Raw genomic sequence first — 21,321 nt, forward strand, 5'->3', positions numbered from 1 at the left:
ATTGCCCAGCTCGGCGAACAAGCGAAGCAATCGTGCCCCCCCCTCAAGGTGCCTAGCGACATCGTCGATCCGAGGATGGTGCCCGATTATGGCAATGTTGACGATTACCTGCCCGACGATGTACATTATGATCCCATGGAGGTGCAGATACAAAGATACGAGTACGGGAAGCCTCTCGTCAAAGATGAAAAATCTTTAACAACGATTATGCGAAGATTACATGATTGGTACTTGAAAATCTGCAGAGAGTCTGGGGGGAGGAGTACTTTGTATGCGAGAGTTAAACCGGAGCATGACCTCGTTGGAATTGAACTGTTGTCTATTCCATTTGAGGAGTTCTATCAGTTTTTCAATCAATTGGCCCTCGATAAAACAACGATCACCTGCAACTGTCTGTAAGTACTACTACTTCTGTCATCAAGTCTCTCTATATAGCTCATCTCTTTCATTGCATGTATTTATAATTATTCTCACTATATTATGCAGAATGAAGATCGCCGAATTGAAGAAAAGACAAATCGGTGATATTGGGTTCGTTAACACATATCTCATAGATGCAACTGAGGTTCAACATCGTCCCGGAGATACCGAGGCTAACTTGCTACGATCGTTCAAAAAAAATGAAAACAAAGATATAATACTCTTTTCTTACAACTTCAAGTGAGTGTTACTGTCTTATGCATATTCGGTTTCCCTTATATATTAGTCCAGGTTATAGTAATGTAATTGATGAGTTATGCATGCGTGTGCAGTTTCCACTATATTCTCCTAGAGATTAGGCTTGAGCAGGGAGTAGTAACCGTCTTGGACTCTAAACGAAAAGATCCCTAGGAGTATGCGGACATGACTGAAATCCTCAAGAAGTAAGTTAAATCGATCATTATCCACCATATCAGCAACTTTGTTCATTTCCTGATATCAAGTAATTGTTTTCTTTGTCCGGCAGGGTTTGGAGAAAATTCACCAGAAAAGTTCCGGGACTGCCGAAGGAGCTGGAATTTAGATACCCGAAAGTAAGTACTATAGTAGCATGTTCCGCGCATCTCCTAGTGATTCAAGCGCTAGTTTCATCAATACCATTTAGCATTCTTGCTTATCAGATTGATTGACCTCTATTTCTTGTAAAGTGGTTGTGGCAGGAAAAAGGGAATGATTTCTGTGGATACTACGTCTGCGAGTCCATCCGCCACACGACCTGTGAGCGGGGCGGGTACTCTGACGAACAATATGAAGTACGTAAATAACAACATTCACAATTTTATTTTATTACCATCATTTGTATTGAGTTTCATTCATTCATATATATATATATATATATATATATATATATATATATATATATGTATGTATGTATGTATTGACCCCCTTCTTCAAATTAGATGTTTCGGAAGCGGGATGAACTCCTAGCACCAGCTCGCATGCGAGCAATTCAAGAGGAATTGGCGGCATTCTTTCTTGACCACGTGATCGCTGAAGACGGAGAATACTATGTGGACCATGAGTCCGTATGATTATATTTGTAAGAGATAATTATTGTATATATGTAGCCGGTAGTGTCGGATAGATATACGAGAACTTGTTGTTCGACCAATCTCTCGGAGAAGGAGAGGTGGTCGATATCACTTCTCTCTGTATGCATATATGTTCATGACGATCTTCTGTTTCCTTCGTTTGCTTACTAGCTAACCAGCGTGTCTAGTCCTCTCTATACGTATGTATAGTACGTAGCGTCGACTAAGCACGGACATAAGAGAGGACACTTCTCTTTATTAATTATAGCTAGCTAACACAATATATGAAACACCTAAATTAACCCCCCAAAACCCCCAACCCCCCCCCCCCCCCTATAAAAAAACAAAAACCCCAGCCACAGAAATGCTGACGCGTGGATGCCTATTGGTCCCGGTTGGTGCCACCAACCGGGACCAAAAGGTCTCCTGCGTGGGCTCCGCGCACAGGCCACGTGGAGGCCCATCAGTCCCGGTTCTGGATTGAACCAGGACTAAAGGTACAGGGCATTAGTACCGACACTTTAGTCCCGGTTCAGGAACTGGGACTAAAGGCCCTTACGAACCGGGACAACAGGCCCTTTTTCTACCAGTGAACACGCGGGAATAGGAAAAACATAGGATCGGAATGTCATGCTCATCTCAAACCCATGGCTCAAGAGATTCGAAATGCCACGATTTATGGACTCGAAGCTTAGTCAAGACTCGAGAGATTCATCAGCTTAAGAATTAGGTACTCAATTCCACCAACCTATGTATGAAAGCATCATGTATTCGAGTGACCAACTAGTCGAAACGCTCTCTTCATTACCTATCCCAAAAATGGATTGAATCGCGCTCGAACGCCACGATTGAACCTAAACATTGATCTATCTACTTTGTCTTGGTGTACGTCATCCTTCACACATAAGGAACCCTGCAAACTTACTTTGCAAGCGCTAATGCCAACATGTCCCATTGATGGATCGTTTGGCAAGGGAAGTTCAGCAGGAGCAGGTACGGTGTTTAGAGATGTGGACGGTAGCTTTATATTTTTCATCTTGCGCAGAGATCTTTTCACCTATCGAGATGCTCTTGAAGCGGAGCTATGTGCTTGTATGGAGGGCTTGGCTTCTGCCATACAAAGATGTGATCTTCCAATAATGACCGAGATGGATTCTTTTACTGCAGTCAAGCTTATCCAGGCGAAGGAGGTAGATAGATCCATCTACTCCTCTCTTGTTAAAGAGATTAGGCATCTTATGTGTCTTCGTGATTCTGGTATTACTCATGTAACTCACACTCAAAAGGGTTAGCAATCGCTTAGCTAAATTTGCCCAAGAAGTTTCTTTAGGGCCATATCTGCTGATGATTGTAAGGACTTGAAGAGTTGAGTAATACAAGTTTTCACCCGCAAAGAGAAAATACCATATCCCCTACTCATACATTGGTTCAGTGACAACAACAACTAGGTTTGTTTTTCGTTGTGTGTTTCTATGTTGTTGGTCGTATACATTTGTGAAACAAAGGTAGGAAGCTGGACTCTTTTGGGATTGAACATCATCTAAATGCGTGATGAAGAATCGATAGACGCCTTTATTAAAGAGATATCGTAAGAAAAATACACGTACACTCACATGTATTCAGCTAGCACTGTTTGAAGGAATCAATACTTAATGCATCTTGTCAGCAGGGACGAAGCCAGATGGTTAGAGCTATAGGTCAACTTTACTACCAAACGATAAGAGCCAGTTTGGTTGGAGTCATGGGCTCCATGCCTGAGAAAAAATGTTACGTGCGCTGGATGTTAAATTTTCAAAAAAGTTGCCTTTCCAGGCTGTGTGGGTCCGATGTGTTTGTTTCATGTCCTCTGCCTGGCCTACAATAATTTCATGTCCTAGGGTTCCATCCAAGCTAATGCCCCTCCGGCCAGGCTACCATCTCCTTATTCAGAAAAGTTACCTGCCCAGGCTAGTGAGGTTGTCCATGATTCTACTAAAGAAAATATTATGCTTTGCTAGTACATTTGTATGGATGAACCACTAACCTGGAGTTATCATGTTCTGTAATCTTGCACAATAACATGAATGAATGCCTTCTCTTTAGTTATGTGCATACACATGAGATTCCAAGGTTGTAGTTGTCGATGAGATTAATTGTTATCCTGAAGTTACTCGTAACTTGTACGCACTTCCTTTTCAAAACATTCAGCTACGCATCAACGGCGCGCCCTCGCGCTAGCCACGTCATTAGGGCTTCTGTTCAGGTCGAGGAAAAAAAAAGACGAGACAAACACAACGATTAGTTGTTTCCTGGCGCACGTCTTCGTCTCCTCCTCCTCTTCCTAGCGTCGCCCGCCGCCTCCTCTTCCTCTCTCCGCTTCCTTGCCCACCCTCTAGCGGCGCACACGAGCGGCGGCGGCAGCGGATCTGCGAGAAACATGGGAAGGCAGGAGGTGGGACGGAGCAGATTGGCGGCGGGGAGCTCCGGAAGGAGCACGAGGCAGAGCGAGGGGCCAGGCCTCCAGTCCGCGCTGCACCGCCGCCGGCATGGAGGGCCGGTCTCGGGCAGCCGCCGCGGTGTCGGGTGCGCTGCCGAGGTCTCTGGGGACTGCGCGGTGGGCGTGACCTCTCCTGGCTCCCCGCTCTCGCCCGCAACGACGAAGACCAGGTCGTGATGCGCCTCTATTCCCAGCTCATGGTCGCTCTAGACATTCCCCACGACGCCGTCTGTGTCGATCTGAAGCTCGCGCGGGACGGGGACGAGGCGGGGGTGGGGATGCAGGGTGCTGTTGCTGCTGCAGGGTCGCTGACGAAGTAGGGGAGGCTGCACGAGGGTGGCATGGCGTTCCATGGCCGTGGTGGTCGGAGGGACGGCGCTCCGTCGCAGTGGATCAGATGGCTGGAACACCTCTTGTCCCATCCGCAGCGTCTGTTCCACGCATTGACATCACGCCCCCCAGCGAGGCTTGCGTGCTCTCCGGCGATGCAGGAGCCCGTCCTCCAGTGCGCCTACTACAGAAGAGCCTTCGCCCTACAGTTTACAGATTTTCTCAGGCGGAGGTATTGCCTATGTGTCCATGTTGTTATTTGCTGCTGCCTGTGTCTATTTTTACACGGTCTTGCGCTACTTTGCAAAAAAAATGCGATTTTGGGTCATTGAGGATGGATTGACATGTTCAGAGTTCAAGACACCAGCTCCAAAAATGTAGTTACAGTTTTTCAGGTCTCTCTGTCTCTACAAATTGCAAGATAGATCACCTAGGTGTTCTCTCAAGTAAATTGTTAATCAACTCAGTAAAGCTGGGTAATTCCCTTATAAAGCGCTAATTACTAATGTGTTTTTGTTGTTGTTGTTGTTGCAGGTATATTAATAAACGGTGAGCTTACTGACAATGCGACGAGATCTTATAAGTGGTTCTTAGAGGTCTACAGTCTACCTGCTGTAAGTGGTCAATTTGGTATGGGATTTAATCTTCCTTTTGTCTTTGTGATTGCTTTTCCGAAAATCGATCCAACAATAATGATGCATAAGGACCAAGTCATACAGTTGTTGCCGTACAGCTTTCTCCATTGTTAACCTCAGAAATTAGAGTTCATGCCTAACATGTGATGCGTAGATGTTTAGAGGGCGGCGTGGTTGCCATCATTCGTTCCCTACCCACTTCGTTGTGTTCCGTTGACAGGTCCCCGACAAACCTTTGCTGTATGAAAGCTTCGAGCTCAGTACAAAATGTGTTTTTTTTTGCGGAAAGGCTCAGTTGAAAATGTTGATAACAGCATTTACTGCTGCATACTAAACTCAGTAGAAAAGTTTTGACTTAACAGTATCTGCTACTGTTTCCACTTGTGATGAATACATTAGTCTGCACTCTTTAGAGTACCGGTTTGTATCTTCTGTAATTTCACAGTGATGTATGAAGACTACGGGCCGAGTAAAAAGCTACTAGAAAATTGTTAATAACAGCCGTTTACAGTGAGGTTTCAAACTAATGTTTTTATTAGGCTTTCCAACTGTGATAAATGCATTAGTCTGCTCTCCTAGAAGTAAATCTAATCATGGAATTGCTCTTCTGATTCAAGGTTTCGGGAGTGTCTAGATCCATGTTGAGAGAACATGGAGGTCCCTTATTTCATGCTTTCAGATCAAAATACCCTGAAAGGTATTGCGGCTCCTGTTTTTTACTTGCTAACTATGTGCTAATCTGCCTTATTTTCTTGTAATTTTGTAACTTTGTTATAACTTACTACTCCATACCAACAGTGTACAGAACTTTGCACGTATCAGTGCTGGTTTCCATCTTTAAAAAACTAAATAAAAAGTTTGTAATTTGCTGATGTGGTAGGCTGTGAGACCAGGAAAAATACTGCCATTTAACCATTCTCTTGCTGATGTTTACATATTACTTTGCCTTTCTAAGTCTACAAATGTCTTCTCCTCTGCAGACCATAAAGGGATGCGTCCCAGGATAGTGAAATGCCATGTTTTCATTGTACTGAAAAAACTGATTGACCTGGTTAGTTTTATTACTATAACTATATTTATTATTGCGAGATGAATATTCTGAGGATGCTTTAATTATGTAAAGATGTGTGTTCAGCTTCTACTTACACTTAGTTTAGTTTGATATGTTCATTACATCATACCACCAGTGGTGTCATTTCGCTTACTTCCGATAATATAATGGTCATGTAAAATTTGAGTCTTGCCGTCTTATATCATGTCCGATTAAATATTCATGTCTTCTCTTCTGCTTCACATATGGAGATGGATTAACTAGTTAATGTTACGTGAGATACATCGGTGAACTAGGTTCTGCGTCTTCCTCCCCTGCAGTATGCAAGTGCAGCTGAACATGTCTTCTATTCTGCTTCCCATATGGGGGTGCTGCTGGTAGATAGCTACAATGGAGCGTACTAGGTGACAAGAATCCAAGTCTTGATTTGGTTTGGAATGTATGATGCTACATGGCTATATGTTCCTCAAGAATCTACTTTGATTATATAGACTCTGCTCGATTATGTAGTTTTGTTTTTCAACCATCAAGCATGTCTTCCTAACCGATTCTGCTCAATTTTGACAATCACACGACAACTCCTAGCAAGCCTTTCCTGGAAACATAGAGTGTTGTTTAGAGTTGGTGTCCATGGGAAGCTAATTAATTTATTTTGTTGATGCACAGGACCACTGGTTGCAGTCTTATGTTCGGACTTGGTGCCTCCAGGGTTTGTATTTCTCGATTGATTCTTCATAGCGCAGGAATTCAGCTTTCAAGGTAAACACAGTTGTATTTTATATATGTTCATAAGATACACATGGCTACAACTCAAAAGTAGTTTTACATATGTTTATGAAGATTTCATTGCAGCAGCAAAGAAAAAATGGTTAGTGGCACTTCTACCAAATGTGCCTTACCAAATCCTTTGTGTGATTACATTGGACGTTTTTGCACTTAGCATGACAGGATTAGCCAGTGTTTTGACACATAAATATGAGATAAGGACCCCTAAAAAAGAACAAGATAAGGCACGTCAGGTCTATGAAGTCAAATTTCAGCGTGAGCTTCATCAAAGTGAATATAAACTGGAAGTTTCCAAAATTATTATGTCGAAATGTACATGCCAAAGTTGTAATATGTGTAAAGAAAATGACATTTTCATAGCATTACTGAGTACAATTGTATTTGCGTGACATTTATTTTCAAATACACATTACTGAATGTACCTTCCTGAAATTGAGCTCCTATGTTCTTCCTCTATAAAGAAATATAAGAGCGTTTAGTTCACGAAAATAGTGCTCTAAATGCTCTTATATTTCTTTACGGAGGGAGTACTCAGTGTCACATACAAAGTTAGTATCAGTTGATACAAGGAGTAGGCATCCTAACTTTGTAGAAGTAGCTATAATAAACATTAGGCTTGATTGCATTAATAATTTATATAGTTGTAGAGGAACTTCTGGTAATAATCATTTGATGCTTTTCTTTTTATTTCCACCATTTTAAGATTAAGCTTGACAGTTCAATCTTGGATAGTATGCAACACCCTTCTGCATATTCAGAATCTGTATGCAAACTCAGACCAGGTGCCAGGTAAACTGGTTTAATTTTATTTTTGTTTTTACTAACCAAATTAGTTTGAATAATCCAGTTCCACTTTAGTCTTCCCTGCAAATTTGTGCCTTTCTGTGTCATATGCATCATAGTTAATAAAAAAAACTTCTGTTGTAATGGTGGTACTCATCTTTAGGCCTCGCTCAAGTGTTTTACACGAAATTTGAACTACATGTATCTACTGGTGAGTGCTTAGGCCTCGCTCTATTTCAGTTTTCAAGATCGAAGAAGGTCTTAAAGTTTCAACTACTATTTACTAATTGTATTCTCCTTTGAAGACTCCACCTAATCTTTAGAAACAGAAAATTAGAAGTATATGTCCGCTAGATGCAAGCATTAGTAGATCAAAACTGAAACCTCGCCAGGCTACCAAGATCAATAATGTAGCGGCATGAGGAGGGAATTTGAGCAAGGCATAAGTAGGTAAATACCCGGCCCCTAGCTATTTCCTTTATTTTATTTTGCCCTTCCCTCACTGAATTCTGCCGTTTTGTGATTGTGTAATTAAAGTCTTCGTTAAATATACATTTACTTATGCTTCACAAGATAATCCTTCTATGAAATACACCCACCCACGCCTAAGATGCACTCTTGTTTTTTAGCAAATAAATCTCGGCTCATTAAGTTTCGTTTATAATGAAAGAACAATTTCTTCAGTGACTAACTACATCTTTTCTTTGCTAGGTTGTAGACAAGATAGGTGATATTAAACGTTTCCTAAAAAATAACCTCTCTAATCAACGAGAATAATTGAGGATGTAACAATGTCAACATTGGTGGTTTGTGGACACCGTATTAATGTTACCTTAATGCATAATAAACTGAAATACCCTCCTATCAGTATCTGCCTCTACAGAAGGGCGCCTAACGAATTCAATGGTTTGCCTCATTTGTACAGAAATTTGGACAATCCTAGCTCATTGAGAGTTTCTAATTTAATTTGTCGTGCGACAACACGTCGTGGAAGGAGGCAGGACGACTAACCTCCTCGCCATAATCGCAGCCAAGCCAAGGCTGCCACGGGCCAGGCCGTGATTCTGGCGTCGACCAAGGCGTTACGGTTCCCCCTCCAGCCGGGCAAGGACAGCTTCATCACGGGCCGGGCAAGGCCAACCATTTCATCGCCCAGCTTCCGGACAAGGACCTCCACCACTACGAGTCTATGATGTGTGTTTCTTGTTCTTCTATTATCCCCATGATTAATCAGCAGCACTCTCATGACCTGAAGAAAATCATGTGTGCACGCGTGTGTGTCCTAATCTGAATTTGTACTGCAGGTTTCAATCACTCTGAAAGTCACATCGCCCACGTCCTCAGCCGAGCAGTGATCAAAGAGCCGGTGAACCTGCACAGGGCGTCTTCTCACTCTGCTTAATTCTCTATTGGAGCTTGTATCATTCTGATCTGTGGACTTTCTGATACTGGAGATCATATTAGCTGACTTGCTTGATAATAATTGAAGGTAAATTTCCAAAAGAATTGTGGCTTATTCTCCTCTTCCATTTCTTGATTTTGCAGATGTTTTGAAGGAGCTGCTGCAGGCCTTTCCTGCACTAGCTATGACCACAAACTATGTAAACGCCACAGCTTTGGAAACTGCTGCCATTCAGGGTCACATTGACATTGTCAACCTCCTACTGGAAACTGATGCCAGCCTTGCTAAAATTGCGAGAAATAATGGGAAAACAGTTTTGCATACCGCGGCGAGGATGGGCCATGTGGAAGTTGTTAGATCATTGTTAAGTAAGGATCTAGGGATTGGTTTAAGAACGGACAAGAAGGGGCAGACGGCACTGCATATGGCGTCCAAAGGAACAAATGCTGAAATTGTGGTTGAGTTGCTGAAGCCTGATGTCTCAGTTAGTCATCTGGAAGACAACAAGGGGAACAGGCCACTGCATGTCGCAACTTGGAAGGGCAATATCATTGTAAGTGAACATATATTGTGAATCATTTTCTACAGTTATATATATTTACCATTTTCAGTTATGTTGTTTATCAATCATTTGCTATCCTGTGATCCTGTCTGTTACCTGCCAGTGTACACGATGGCAGGAAGAGCCTGTACATGGCAGGCCCATTACATTTCACTGCCATAGAGTTTTGGATCACTCTGCTTGACGATGATGATGGCTCTGACTCCCAGAGTTCAGCTATTTCACAATCAATATTTATTTTGTCCCTGGCTGGTTTGTATGTGTTCAGTGTTCTGAATGTATTTTTCTTTTCCTTTTGATTCAGCCGACAGAGGAATTTTAAGGTGGTGATTAAGTTTGTTGCACGAGCCGACCTTCATCGCCTCGGGATGTTTCTGGAAGGAAGCACACAGAAGCACCCCAGGAGGTGTTGCAAGTTCTTGATATTTTTGCTTTGGCAGCTGTCCTTTGCAAGGTAGCAATGATGTGCCAGCATTAGTTATGTTATATTAAGTCAACAGAGGATATGTAAGAGGTGACGAAGGAAGATAATATTTCTAATTGGTTTATCTAACAGATATGCGCCATTTGGACGGTCGTTCTTTTTGCCTGACCTGGGCAGGAGGCAACCCCTCGGTGACGGATTAGAGGGCTGGCGTGGGTTTTGTCCGTGTGCGCTCTTTCCCAGGTGTGTCCTCTCTCTCTCTTGATCTGATATGAAACTGAGAGTGGAGGGTCGAGGGGTTGGTATTATCAGATTAAGGAGGTAGGGAGAGAACAAGCTAGCTTGATGGTGCCTTGTTGAGGATTGTGCACTGTACAGAACTTGGATTTGTTCCCTCTGCTGTGGATACTGCTCTGCAGACAACTGCTAATATTTCCTTTTCATCTGAATTGCAAAATGGTTTGCTTGCCGCTGGTTTTTTATGGTACTGCCCTGCCATCTTTTTGCTATTGCTATAATGAAGTCGTACTACTATGTTTTGTTTGAACTATAGTACAATTTTTTTAAGAACATACGTACTGTTTTCTTGAGTATGAATGTACTGCCCATGCATCTGCCACACAAGCGTATACCGACTCCTTTTGTAGGATGGCGTACTACCTATGTTTTGAAGGAGTATATGCTATATTTTCTAACAAGTATATACTCGGAAATCCCTTTTGGTGACCGAGCTCCAATGAGGCCTCCAAATTCAAATTTCAAATTTCATCCAAATTCATATTTTTACGTTTCAAAAAGTTCCCAAAAAAACAGATATACATGAAGGTATAACACACTTGTGTGTAAATTTTCAGGGCAAAATACGTTGAAATGAGGGTTGTGCAAAAAAAAATCTGGGGCTGTTTAACACATGATACTATTCATCCTCCCAAGCCATGAATTTGTCTTTTTTATACAGGTCGCAACTCAAGGTATTTCATCATGAATTTTTACACACATGTGGGTTACATCCTTACATACATGCATACTTTTTTAGAATTTTTTGAAACATAGAAGTTTGAATTTGAATTTTTCAAAAATAAAGGGCTCCATAGAGCTCGGCCTCCAAAACGCCATTCTCGTATATACTGCCATTTTTAAGAGTATATACCTGTTTCTGGGATTATATACTCCCCATCTTTTGAAGACATATTTCCCGCAAAAAATTTCTTGTGAAGACGCCTATATTAATGAGTATACGTTGAAGTATATACTGCCTAAATGTAGTATGTCTTCGTGACTTTTAATATTGCTGTGAAAATGAGTTTTTTTGTGAAGTGGTCCATATTTTTTTGAGCTTGCGCGTATTAAAGTTTCTAGGATGACATACACTAAACTTTCATGATGTGCATATCTTACTTTTTCATGATGAAGCATATTCATTTTTATAGTACGTATATATGTCTTCTTTGTGGAGAAGTATATACCAAAAAAATCGTGGGAGAAGTATATACCAAAAAAATTGTGGGAGGAGTATATACCAATTCTTTTACAATATATATACTTACTCTAAAACAGTAGTACATATATACACCTTTTTGTGGGGAAGTATATACCAATTTTTTTTGCGAAAGAAGTATATACCAAATTTAGTGAAATGAGTATATAAGTATATGCGTTGAAGGATACTGCATTTCTGTGAAGGGTATATATATACACTCCCTGTTGTGCCACCCCATGGACACTTTCCTCTTTGGTCGCTCCTCCTCACGGACGCTTCGGAACGTCATCTCAGCACGATGTCAGTGGAGGAGAGGATCATTATCGTGTGCTCAGCAGTGGGAACAGGCTGAGGTCCTCATTTGACCTTAATTTCAAGGTAGCTTTGTTGTTTAATTACATTCCCTCCTAGCTAGCTAAAAAGAGACATTCACTTTTGTGTGTGCAGAATTGCGTGAGTTGTCAGTGAAAAGTTAGTAGAGCTTGCTTAATCACGATGTGGTAATTAGTGCATTGCTGCTTGTGTGGCAAACTGTAGGAATGAACATAGCCAGGAAATAAAAATGACCTCCCAATTTTCCTAGAAATTTTTGTGTCCTTCCTCTTAGCCTTTCGGCACTACAAGTTACATATATGTGAAATTGCCTGTCTCCAGCAGTAGCATTTCTTTTTTTTTTTTGAAACGAGCAGCAGCATTTCTTTATTTGGTCTGGAGCAAGTGATGAACGCCTTGATGCGCAAGATCTTGAACTTATATACTGGCAGGAGGATATATTCCTGCCATCGACATGGTCCAGTCTCATCGCACACCTTGAACTCGGCTCGAAACTGTACCTCCTATTCAAAATCATGTCCTGGTAAGATGAGATGTAACCAAAACTATAGGTAATGTGATTTTGTAATTTTGACGTGCCAATGGATTTTGGTGGAGGTTGGTTGTTTTGGGCATGTGGTTTGTGTTGTCGGAATTTTGAGGGGTATTTTTAGTAGATGCTGATTCCTGCTCATCCATGTTTGGCTCTTCTGATACCTGCAATAAAATCCAGTTACAATGTTTATCATTAAAACATCAACTACAATATTGCCTTATTAGCTGTGTGGATATTAGTTATGATAATATTTCTCTTAAAATGAAGCTTAGAATGATCAAAATATTACATTCACAATGGCCAACCAGTGAACTACTAAACTTTGTTACATAAAAATCCTACTGAATATCTTCACTCATTTTCAAGTATTACAGGGCTTCCACATATCCTGCTCGACCGGACAGCAGTGGTGGTGAGTAGATGACCATGGTGAGGAGGCGTGGTGTTGAGCCACTAATGGAGGCACTGCACTGTTAGGATGTGTCCGATGAGGCCAATGAGGCATGGCGACATTTGTTCTACCGAAAGGTGCTACAGTTAGGCGGTCTCTTAGTCCTTTATCTCTATTTTGCGTCGCTGCTTCTACTTTCGTTGTCTAATTCATATATTTGGAGGATTTCGTTCAAATGTCTCTGTTAGTGAATATTTTGTTCTTATGTATTCCAAAGAAAATTTCTCTTTTGACAACAATTGGTGAGTTAGAACTAAAAGGGACCATACATCAGAGAATCATTTGTAATTCTGTTATGCAAGACAATTTAAAATGTTTGTCATATTATTGATTGATGGGTTATATAGTCTTCACATTATGGTACAGTACGAGTGATTTTGAATATGTTAGTAAGCCCATTTGTATCTTTGAATTAATCTTCTCCTACTCACATATGCTAATGTTGATGTACATGGCTCACTGAATACATAACAAAGCTGAGATCAGGACCCAAGTAGCCATCCTAATGTGCTTAGATAAGATTGAAGCGCACAAGACTGCCTCAAGAGGCGCGCCCCAACCCCTAGTTAGGTCCAAGCTATGCATTGGAGCGATGCTGCTAGGCGTAATAATGAAAAATGTAACTATTCGATGTCAGGTAAGTTATAACATATTATAATGTCTACAATTTTAACTAGTTGGTCGCTACACGTGACTGTTTCAAAATTGTGAACCACTAACTTTCAGTTATCGTGTTCTATAATCTTGCATGATAACATGATGCCTTATCTTTCAGTTATGCACACATGAGATTCCAAGTTGTAGATGTTGATAAGATGAATTGTTTTTCTGAATCATAAATCATAACTTGTATGCGCAAATTAAGTCCAAGCTATGCATCATAGTGATGCCGGTAGACGTAATAATGACATATATAGTTACTATATGATGACAGATAAGTTATAACAAATTGTCATGTCTACATGTTTAACAAGTTGGTCACTACATGTTACAGTTTGGTTTTTGTCCGGTTTTCCATAATTAACTGGGTAATCTGGTTTTGGCTTGGTTTTCTCTGATTAACCTGTGATAAAAAAACATGTTACAGTTTCAAAATTGAAGCAAACTGAAATATATTCATATATCCCTATAGATCTAGGGATAGATTAAACCTTCTCTATGATAAAAAAAAACTATCTCTATTACTAGTAGAAAACAGGGCTTTGGTCCAGGCCGGGTCAGCCCATTAGTCCCGGTTCAGTCTAGAACCGGGACCAATGGGGGCATTGGACCCGGTTCGTGAGCCCAGGGGGGCGGCCGGGCCACGTGGGCCATTGGTCCCGGTTCGTCTGGACCTTTTGGTCCCGGTTGGTGGGACGAACCGGGACCAATGGCCTCGCTCCTGGCCCACCACCATTGGTCCCGGTTGGTGGCATAAACCGGGACCAAAGGCTCCCCTTTTGTCCCGGTTCATGCCACCAACCGGGACCAATGAGGTGCCTATATATACCCCCTCGCGTAAGAGCAGAGCATACTGCTCTATTTTTTTCTGGCCGAGGGGGAGAGGGCTTGGTGGTGCTCTAGCTCACCTCCTATGCACACAAGGTGTTCGATGGAATGCCCGAGCCACACTACTTAAGCTTTCTCCTCTCCAAGCTCCATTTTACACAATATTTGTCTAGGTTTAGCGGTCCGTCACGCCCCGTCCCCGTCTTCACCGCGTCGATCACCCGCGCCGAACTCATCGTCGGCACCACCGTGGTGAGCCTCTTGTTCTTATCTTCTTTCTGAAAGGAAAAATATTCGTACTTGTATGTTTACATAGATACTTGTATTATTTTCTTACTTTTATTATTACATCTTATATAGTGCGATGGTTTTGGTATCCGCCCCCGTCGGCCCTCGTCCTGTCTATGATTCGGATGTGGTATATATATTATCTTTACAACTATTGGTTCATTTATCGTTTATGAAAATTATGCCGACCAACGTGACATAGATTTTATTTATGTAGGATGTATGTGAATCGGAAATGCCAACCGACCCTATTGTCGAGAGGTTAAATTTAGTTGAAGAAAAAAACTATTTGTTGAAGGAAAAAATAAAAAAAATTGAGGAGGAGAAGATGATATTGGAGTTGCATGTTGCGGATGTCGTCGATGATCGCAAGATCAAGATGGATGCAATGCGCTTGAAGATTAGAAATATTAGAAAATATGCCATTCATACCGAGGCTTGGTATCATTATGCCGTTGGATCAATTGTTACCTTGGTTGCGATTATGATCGCATTTGTTTTCGCATTGAAATGTTTTACATAGTTTCAATGTATGATTTAATTAATTATATGCTCTGGAGAGCTATATGTTGTTAGATGAGAACTATGTATGCACTTTGGTTTTAATTTGATGATGAACTTCTATTAATTTGGACACTTAATTATATATAAGGCACGCGGATGAACCGGCAATGGATGTACGGTGACAGACACACCTCCGAGTACATTAAGGGCGTGCATGAATTTCTCGAAGCGGCTGAGGCAAACAAGCAGAATGGTTTTATGTGTTGTCCATGCACTGAATGTGGGAATACAAGGTTTTACTCTAACCGGAAAATCCTTCACTCCCACCTGCTTTACAAGGGTTTCATGCCACACTATAATGTTTGGACGAGGCACGGAGAAATAGGGGTTATGATGGAAGACGACGAAGAAGAAGAGTACGATGACAACTATGTGCCCCCTGAATACGGTGATACTGCAACGGGGGGAGCTGGTGAAGATCAAGAGGAACAAGACGATGTGCTCAATGATGCTGCAACGGGTGAAGCTGCTGAAGATCAAGAGGAACCAGACGATGTGCCCGATGATGATGATCTCCGTCGGGTCATTGTCAATGCAAGGACGCAATGCGAAAGTCAAAAGGAGAAGCTGAAGTTCGATCGCATGTTAGAGGATCACAAAAAAGGGTTGTACCCCAATTGCGAAGATGGCAACACAAAGTTCGGTACCGTACTGGAATTGCTGCAGTGGAAGGCAGAGAATGCTGTGGCTGACAAAGGATTTGACAAGCTACTGAAAATATTGAAGAAGAAGCTTCCAAAGGATAACGAATTACCCGACAGTACATACGCAGCAAAGAAGGTCGTATGCCCTCTAGGATTGGAGGTGGAGAAGATACATGCATGCCCTAATGACTGCATCCTCTACCGCGGTGCATACAAGGATCTGAACGCATGCCCGGTATGCGGTGCATTGCGGTATAAGATCAGACGAGATGACCCTGGTGATGTTGACGACGAGCCCCCCAGGAAGAGGGTTCCTGCGAAGGTGATGTGGTATGCTCCTATAATACCACAGTTGAAACGTCTGTTCAAAAACGAAGAGCATGCCAAGTTGATGCGATGGCACAGTGAGAACCGAAAGAAAGATTTGAAGTTGAGAGCACCCCCTGATGGGTCGCAGTGGAGAAAAATTGAGAGAAAGTACTGGGATGAGTTTGCAAAGGACCCAAGAAATGTATGGTTTGCTTTAAGCGCGGATGGCATTAATCCTTTTGGGGAGCAGAGCAGCAATCACAACACCTGGCCCGTGACTCTATGTATGTATAACCTTCCTCCTTGGATGTGCATGAAGCGGAAGTTCATTATGATGCCAGTTCTCATCCAAGGCCCTAAGCAACCCGGCAACGACATTGATGTGTACCTAAGGCCATTAGTTGAAGAACTTTTACAGCTGTGGAATGGAAACGGTGTACGTACGTGGGATGAGCACAGACAGGAGGAATTTAACCTAAAGGCGTTGCTGTTCGTGACCATCAACGATTGGCACGCTCTCAGTAACCTTTCAGGACAGACAAACAAAGGATACCACGCATGCATGCACTGTTTAGATGACACTGAAAGTATATACCTGGACAAATGCAGGAAGAATGTGTACCTGGGCCATCGTCGATTTCTTCCAACCAACCATTAATGTCGAAAGAAAGGCAAGCATTTCAAAGGTGAGGCAGATCACCGTAAGAAGCCCGCCATGCGTACCGGTGATCACGTACTTGCTATGGTCAATGATTTACACGTAATCTTTGGAAAGGGTCCCGGCGGACTAGCTGTTCCGAATGACGCTGAGGGACACGCACCCATGTGGAAGAAGAAATCTATATTTTGGGACCTACCCTACTAGAAGGACCTAGAGGTCCGCTCTTCAATCGACGTGATGCATGTGACGAAGAACCTTTGCGTGAACCTGCTAGGCTTCTTGGGCGTGTATGGGAAGACAAAAGATACACTGAGGCTTGGGAGGACCTGCAACGTTTGCACGAAAAAGACGGCATGCCTCCGAAGCAGTATAAAGGTCCTGCCAGCTACGCTCTTACGAAAGAAGAGAAAGAAATCTTCTTTGAATGCCTGCTCAGTATGAAGGTCACGACTGGCTTCTCGTCGAATATAAAGGGAATAATAAATATGCCAGAGAAAAAGTTTCAGAACCTAAAGTCTCATGACTGCCACGTGATTATGACGCAACTACTTCCGGTTGCATTGAGGGGGCTTCTACCGGAAAACGTCCGATTAGCCATTGTGAAGCTATGTGCATTCCTCAATGCAATCTCTCAGAAGGTGATCGATCCAGAAATCGTACCAAGGCTAAGGAGTGATGTGGCGCAATGTCTTGTCAGTTTCGAGCTGGTGTTCCCACCATCCTTCTTCAATATCATGACGCACGTCCTAGTTCATCTAGTCGACGAGATTGTCATCCTGGGGCCCGTATTTCTACACAATATGTTCCCCTTTGAGAGGTTCATGGGAGTCCTAAAGAAATATGTCCGTAACCGCGCTAGGCCAGAAGGAAGCATCTCCATGGGCCATCAAACAGAGGATGTTATCGGGTTTTGTGTTGACTTCATTCCTGGCCTTAAGAAGATAGGTCTCCCTAAATCGCGGTATGAGGGGAGACTGACTGGAAAAGGCACTCTTGAAAAGTGACTCAATAATATGCAGGGACGGATATTCTTGGTCTCAAGCATACTACACAGTTCTACAGAACTCTACCTTGGTGACCCCATATGTCGATGAACACAAGAACAGTCTGCGCTCCGAACACCCGGAGCAGTGCGACGACTGGATTACATGTGAACACATCAGGACTTTCAGCAGTTGGTTGGAAACACGTCTCAGAGGTGACAACACTGTTTGTGATGAGTTGTACTTGTTGTCCAGGGGACCATCTTTGACTGTATTGACTTACAAAGGATACGAGATAAATGGGAATACATTTTACACGACCGCCCAAGATCAAAAGAGCACCAACCAAAACAGCGGTGTCCGCTTTGATGCAGCAACCGAGAGCGGAAAGGACACATATTATGGTTACATAGTGGACATATGGGAACTTGACTACGGACATGATTTTAAGGTCCCTTTGTTTAAGTGCAAATGGGTCAATCTGTCAGGCGGCGGGGTACAGGTAGACCCACAGTACGGAATGACAACAGTGGATCTGAAAAATCTTGGGTACACTGACGAACCGTTCGTCCTAGCCAATGATGTGGCATGGGTTATCTATGTGAAGGACATGTCTACCAAACCGAGAAAAAAAAAGATAAGAAAGCGAATACATCATACGATGAGCCAAAGCGCCACATAGTTCTTTCAGGAAAAAGGGACATCCTGGGAGTGGACGGCAAGACAGACATGTCTGAAGATTATGAAAAGTTTCATGAAATTCCTCCCTTCAATGTCAAGGCTGACCCAAGCATCCTGATAAACGATGAAGATTATAAATGGTTACGGCGCAATAAGCAAATGACACAAGCGAAGAAAAAGTGAAGACTTTCTTCCGCAACTATTATGATGATACCATGCCAACTTTGTAACACACGAGTATGCAATGCCAACTTTTTCAGAGTTCATTTGAAAACTATGAATTTAGGTCGAATTTTCTCTATAGGTGCATCTATGTTCATTTTTTTAGTAAAGTTAATCACAAACTTGTGATTCACACAAATTTCAAAGAATTCAAATTTTAACTATTCAAATTTGAAAACTAATGGCACTAACAAAAAGTTTATAATTTTTCTAAAACTAATGGCACTAACAGAAAGTTTATAATTTTGCTGACCTAAAAGCAAAAAGAAATAAAAAGTGAAGCGAAAAACAAAAGAACATAAATAATGTAGAAAAGAAAACAAAAAATCTGGAAAACAAAAAATAGCAACAATAAGTATTTTTTTGTAAATAGAAACAAAATAAAATAAATAAAGCAACAAAGAAAACAAAAAAACTAAAAAAGTGTTTTCAAATTTGAAAACTAATGGCACTAATAGAAAGTTTATAATTTTTCTAAAATTAAAGAAAAAGAATTAAAAAATAAAGCAAAAAACAAAAGAAAATAAATAATGCAGAAAACAAAACAAAAAACTGGAAAAAAATAGGCACTAAAAGCAATTTTTTCTAAAACTAAAACCAAAAAGAATTAAAAAATAAACCAAAAATCAAAAGAAAATAAATAATGCAGAAAACAAAACAAAAAAATTAAAAATAGCAACAATAAGTAAAGAAAACAAAAAAACAAAAAAAAGTGTTTCCAAATTTGAAAACTAATGGCACTAACAGAAAGTTTATAATCTTTCTAAAACTAAAAGCAAAAAGAATTAAAAAATAAAGCAAAATAAAAGAAAATAAATAATGCAGAAAAGAAAACAAAAAAACTGGAAAAAAAATTAAAAATAGAAACAATAAGTAAAGAAAACAAAAAAACAAAAAAAGTGCCTCCTACTGAGCCCCCACGGCCTGAATATGACTAGAAACCCTACCATGCGCCAGGATCTAGACCCGCAGGAGACCCAGTAGGCCCACAGGCACGGACAGTGGATTTAGGCCCGTAAGACTGTAGTAGAGAGGAGCTCGAAGTGGTCGGCTCGGCAGAGCTTATAAACCACTCCAAGCCCCTCTCGACTAGCGAGGTGGGACTAAACATCCCATCGCACCGCGCCAGTTCTAGCACACAATCTTTGGTCCCGGTTGGTGCCAGCAACCGGGACTAAAGGGGGCATTGGTCACGGTTCGTAGCACAAACCGTGACCAATGCCCCCCTTTAGTCCCGGTTGGTGCTACCAACCGGGACCAAAGGCCGCCGCTTCCCGCCCTTTGGGCTGCTGAAAAGAGGCCTTTGGTCCCGGTTGGTGGCACCAACCAAGACTAAAGGGAGGCATTGGTCACAGTTTGTGCCACAAACCGTGACCAATGCCTTTGCTATATAACTAGCACTTGTGAAATTTCCATTCAGTTCGTCTTCCCCGCCCGACGCCGCCAGGCTGCCCCTCTGCGCCTCGTCGTCGCCGTCGTCGCCCTGCCTCCGACACCGTCCCGCGCCGCCCAGACGCCGTCGCCACCCCGCGCCGCCCCGACTCCGTCGCCGCGCGCCACCCCGCGCCGTCGCGGTCACCTCCCCGCGCCGCCCCGACACCGTCGCCGCCCCGCGTCGCGCCCCTACGCCGTCGCCTCCCCGCGTCGCCACCCCGACGCCATCGCCACCCCGCCTCTGCCTCGCCATCGCCGCCTCGCGCCGCCGTCGCCTCTCGCTTTGGTCAGGGCCGGCACCGCCCCCCCTCTTCCCCCCTGTTTTTAATTTTTTTGCAAATTCATATATGTTTTTTCCTGATTATATGTATATGTATAGTATATGTATGTGTGTATATGTATGCAAAAGATAGATTAACAGAATTTTTTTTTTCTGTTCATAAATTTTTTTGGTGATATTGATTATTGTAAATATGCAAATGTTTGCATATTCATATGAACAGTGAATTAGGCAAAACCTTTACTTTTTTTCTAAAATTTGTATTTGAAAATTATTTAAAAAAAACAAGCAATACTACTTCATGTATTTTTAAGAAGGAAGAAGAAGAAAAAGAATGAGAGGAAAAAGGAAATAAGAAGAGGAAGAAAGGAGAAGAAGAGGGGAGAGGAAGACGAGGAGAAATAAATAAGAAGAAGAAAAAAGAAGAAAAAGAAGTGGAGAAGAAGAAAGGAATAGAGGAGAAAAGAGAAAAGAGAATAGAAGAAGAAAGGAATAGAGGAGAAGAAGAGAAAAATAGAATATATATTCTCTTTTCTCTTTTCTCCTCTATTCCTTTCTTCTTCTCCTCTTTTTTTTTCTTTTTTTTCTTCGACACGTGGGGGGGGGGGGTCGATATACCCCCTCCCGATAACTTCAACACGAGGGGGGGTCGATATACCCCCTCCCCGATAATATTATTTTCCCATGTACGTATGTCGTGTCAATATAAACTCCCAATAACTTCAACACGAGGGGGTCGATATATATACCCCCTCCCCGATAATATTATTTTCCCGCATGTACGTATGTCGTGTCGATATAAACTCCTGATAACTTCAACACGTGGGGTGGGGTCGATATACCCCCTCCCGATAACTTCAACACGTGGGGGGGGGGTTGATATACCCCCTCTCGATAACTTCAACACGAGGGGGGGTCGAACATGAGAGGAAGAAGAGGATAAAAAAAGAAGAGGAAGAAGAAAAAAAGAGAAGAAGAAAGAATAGAGGAGTCTCTCTCCTCTATTCT

General features: G+C 42.1%; 1 long non-coding RNA gene across 8 annotated transcripts; it reads left to right on the forward strand.

Moving 5' to 3' along the window:
- The first annotated feature begins 3,782 nt into the window (after positions 1 to 3,782).
- On the forward strand, positions 3,783 to 13,880 carry LOC147977886 (uncharacterized). 8 transcript variants are annotated; one of them, XR_015617981.1, is made up of 15 exons: positions 3,783 to 4,549; positions 4,852 to 4,947; positions 5,570 to 5,649; positions 5,933 to 6,003; positions 6,670 to 6,762; positions 7,493 to 7,578; positions 7,736 to 7,783; positions 7,878 to 8,022; positions 8,498 to 8,766; positions 8,877 to 9,527; positions 9,841 to 9,990; positions 10,093 to 10,203; positions 10,815 to 10,931; positions 11,644 to 11,818; positions 12,683 to 13,880. It is a non-coding gene; the product is annotated as an uncharacterized LOC147977886 (long non-coding RNA). The 8 variants fall into 8 exon arrangements; XR_015617978.1 differs by adding an exon at positions 12,205 to 12,296 and having other exon boundaries at positions 7,493 to 8,022; XR_015617980.1 differs by having other exon boundaries at positions 7,736 to 8,022.
- The last annotated feature ends 7,441 nt before the right edge of the window (positions 13,881 to 21,321 follow it).

Source organism: Triticum urartu, chromosome 3A, assembly GCF_056163025.1.
Source record: "Triticum urartu cultivar PI428250 chromosome 3A, HENAU_Tu73, whole genome shotgun sequence".
Taxonomy (NCBI): Eukaryota; Viridiplantae; Streptophyta; class Magnoliopsida; order Poales; family Poaceae; genus Triticum; species Triticum urartu.